Source organism: Mirounga leonina, unplaced genomic scaffold, assembly GCF_011800145.1.
Source record: "Mirounga leonina isolate KUSES-001 unplaced genomic scaffold, KU_Mleo_1.0 Mir_127, whole genome shotgun sequence".
NCBI classification, from domain to species: Eukaryota; Metazoa; Chordata; class Mammalia; order Carnivora; family Phocidae; genus Mirounga; species Mirounga leonina.
The window spans coordinates 77,767,360-77,771,211 of NW_023270316.1; the positions used below are offsets into that span (position 1 = coordinate 77,767,360).

Below are 3,852 nucleotides of genomic sequence, written 5' to 3' on the forward strand. Positions count from 1 at the left end.
TAGGCCAGGAATCCGGAAGCAGCTTAGCCAGGTGGCTCTGGCTCAGGGTGCCTCATGAAATTGCAGCCAAGACATCAGTCAGAGCAGTGATCGTGTGAAGGCTTGGAAGCATAGAAGGAAAATGTTGCAAGTTCAGGAAATCACGAGTCTCGCGTGGCTTGGGCACATGGTGTTGGGGAGGGGCTTGAGGATCAGGACCTAGGTCCAGATTGCAATGCTTCTCAAATGGCAGACACTGGCTTCTGGTATCCATCCTGTGGTCGGTGGGGAGCCCTTCTGGAACTGGATCACCATACTGCATCTGTAGAAATAACTCACTGGCACTATAGAAACTGGATGGGTTGTGGATTAGATAAGGAAGAAACCAGAAGTCTCTATTGATGTCCTGGGGAGAAATGCTGTGCTTCCCAAGCAGGGCTGAGGAGGATGATACAAAGCATTAGAACTCAGAGAAGGATCTGATGTTGCAGGTGAGGGAAAGAGGATCACTTTAACAAAACAGGCACAATTTGACACACCCATAAAGGCCCAGCACTTTCCTCAGTGTTGGTCAGGGATGGTGTTTCTGGGGCCCAGGACTTTGTCCATCCACCCAGGGAAGGTTGCTACAGGCATATGTCTTTTGCTCATGTCCATGAAGCTTCACGTAGTGGAGTGGCATCTTTGTGATTGCTCAAGCATTTCCTCAAAATGTCCTTAGGAAAGCACATTTCTCTATGGGCAAAATGATTTAAAATTATTAAAGTCAATATTTAACTTGGACCTAGTTAGGAAAGTGGAATTTTCCATGGAGAATCAGAAGTGTCACCAGGATACGGTGAATTGGAACAACAGCCCTGACTCCTGCATTTTGAGAAGACAAGACTGCTGGTCCCAGGGAGTGATTCAGGGCAAGAAAAGGGACAGATTCACCAGTAAGAGCTGTGAGCCAAGAGTTTGGTTAGACAATCATTCTCTAAAGGTCATCCCACCACCACTGGTTCCTCCTGCTTTTACTAAACCCTCCACCCTCCAGCCCAACCCCAGACTTCTCTCTTCCACCTTTGAGATTGCCTTCAGTGTTTGTGATTCCCTTTTTTTGTTCTTACAGGAATAACTGGAGTGTGGAAAACATGCTGTTTTATCTGACCTGTGTCAGACAGCCTTGGACCCTCCTTCACCACCCTCCATCTTCTAAGAGAGTCCTACACAGGCTCTCAGTTCCAGATGAGTCAAGAGACCAGCTTGGTACCATCAAGCCCCCGAGAATGAAGCAAGTCTCTGCCACACTCGATTGCCCCCTCTTTTTACTCGTCTAGCTAAAGTTTCTCAACCCTTACTGATCTTTCCAAAGTATCAACTAATAAGCTAATCATTAGGTTAGCCATTTGAGATCGTTCTTTCTTCTTCATGACTGTGTGTACAGCTAGGATTCTCTGTGAGACTACCCTCACTGGCTCTCAAGGGTTTTGCTATGCTGGATCCATTCCCCTCTTTTAGCCATAAAAGTAATTACACTAACCTGGGCAACCAGAAGGCATGAGGGAATACAAGTGGTCGTGAGCGTGGATTTCCCTAAATTAAACCAATCTAGACAAGATTCATCTACTTATATAAGTGGAGTTCTTCTTCTGCCTAGGAGAAGCCGTTTTTGCTAATGAAACAGTGGTCTAACAAAGAGACTCTTCTGGGTCTTTGACATACTGTGGCACATTTGGGTAGCTCAATATGAAGCATGGGGTAGACTCAAAGTTGTAAGTTTGTGGTAAATGTCTCTGAAGTCAGAGAACATATTTTATAGTGACCAGGAAGAACTGGACCAAGCTTTCTCTTCTATCACCCTGGGCCATTAATCGTTCCAAACACTGTTGCAGGGGCCGGGTCACCAGGATCCTCATCCAAGGCCACCTCTCCACACTGTCCAGCCTCCTCCATCAGCCAGTGTGGAAAACTGGCCACACTTCAGAGGAACGTCCATCACTTTGAGGTCTGGGATCTGGATGATTTAGCAGGTGACCATGAGCCAGCACTAAACAGAATGGGTCTGAATTTCCTAGGGAGACATAAGACTAATGTCCTGGCCTCTTGTGGTTACAAGAGATCCTTCCCAACACAGCACAACTCAGCCCAGGAAATTTCCCAGGTGATTTTAGTTGGATGCAAGTTTGCGCCTCACTTCCAGGCCTCGACTGTTTTGGAATGTTGCTATGCATTATTAAAAGCTGCCACATTTTGTCCAAGAGGTGGCCACATTTCAGTGGCTGGTGAAGTAATTCCTGTTTATATGTGTAGTTGCAAAACGTTTTGGAACCCTCTGGCATGAAAAGCATCTTATAATACATCATTACTTATTTTTAACAATAGTCGGAGAGGGATGGGGGCTTTTTCCCACATACACATACTTTGAAAGGTGATAGTCAACCAGGAACAACTTCTGATGGGTTCTCTGCTTTTATCCAGTTGATTGGAGCACAGCTGGGAATGTCGCTTTAATGGTGAAACAAATCTTAAGGTAATTTCTTGGAATGCGTATCTGATGAAACAAGACTGAAAAAAAAAATGAAGCTGAACAGAATCATCTACATATTTAGTTGCCTAGAACCATAAGAGCCTAGAGAAGAATTTGTGTTCTATTGAGTCACGTAGCCATTGTTGTCATCATGGGCTGGTAAGCCCAAGTAACTATGAAAATCAAATTATTTCTTTCAGAAAGCTGGCCAAAAATATATTGCTAAACTGGGCATATTAGTATAAATCAAAAGCTATGTATTACCTAATCATATATCATATTTGGATAGCTCATTTTTTTTTCCTGAGGGGATAAAATTATTTCACAGGCAACAGTCCCAGGTATTATTAAAACTCTTTCATAAATGGGAAAACTATAGCAAAGTGAAATTGAGTAATTCACTCATTCTCTCAGCTGAGTCATGGCCTAAGAAACCTAAGAAAAGAAGCCCTTTCCCCTCACTTCCCGTCTCCTTGACCCCTTAAAAGATTGTAGTGCCAGGCAAAATTTCTCCTTAGCTTCATGTTTAGTAAATTCTCAGGTTTAGATCAATTCAAAATTCCATTGTGAAGAAAGAAAAGAAAAGAAAAAAAGAAAAGAAAAGAAAAGAAAAGGATACAAACTAACAAAACAACAAGCAGATGAAGCTTTTGATACAATGCAACTCAAATGATCTGCTAGAAATAAATAGAAAATAGTGTTACAAAAAGAGACATTTCTTTTCCACGTTAGTGTAAGTCACTTACCTTCCCAATCAGTCTTGACTCTGTGCAAATGCCTGGCTTCTGATTGTCATGAGTTTGGTAAATCTGCAGTCGTTTTCTTCAAAGCATAAAGCATGCAGTCTTTTTTTAATAAAGAAGCATGCTTCTGAAGTTCTTCAAGCCAAGAATAGACACCTATTTTAAAGACTGCTCCATTATCGGGGCTTATGTTTACATCCTCTTTACAAATGCAGTGGAAGGCATTAACCAAAACACATTAGGGCAAAAGCATTTTTCGATGCAATTAAAAACTGGTTCGTTCTGCATATGTCTGATATATCCCTTTCTTATCACATCTGTCTATCTCTTAACCTCATCCACAACTCCAAAAACTGCAACTGGAAAGTTCTCAAACTGAAAACTGGGTGCCCGCCAAGATACAAACTTTATATTTGCTTAGCAAACATCAAAGAGTGAATAATGTGTTGTCATTCCCTGACCTTACAAGAAGGTTGGATATAAAGTAACAGCTTTAGTCACTATGTGCAATGACAGTGCTGAAGAATTTCTCCCTCAGCCTGGATTCTTTCCTTCTTTGTCCAAAAGGGAACAGCTAGGTACGTTGCAGGGGGTAGGTGCTTCGTAGGTCCGCATTATTTC

The 3,852-nt window shown here is 42.4% G+C and overlaps 1 long non-coding RNA gene across 1 annotated transcript; it reads right to left on the reverse strand.

Moving 5' to 3' along the window:
* Positions 1 to 474: 474 nt before the first annotated feature.
* LOC118009200 lies at positions 475 to 3,503 on the reverse strand. Its single transcript, XR_004678829.1, has 3 exons — positions 3,235 to 3,503; positions 2,382 to 2,512; positions 475 to 714 (listed from the first exon to the last, which is right to left on the reverse strand). It is a non-coding gene; the product is annotated as an uncharacterized LOC118009200 (long non-coding RNA).
* Positions 3,504 to 3,852: the final 349 nt, after the last annotated feature.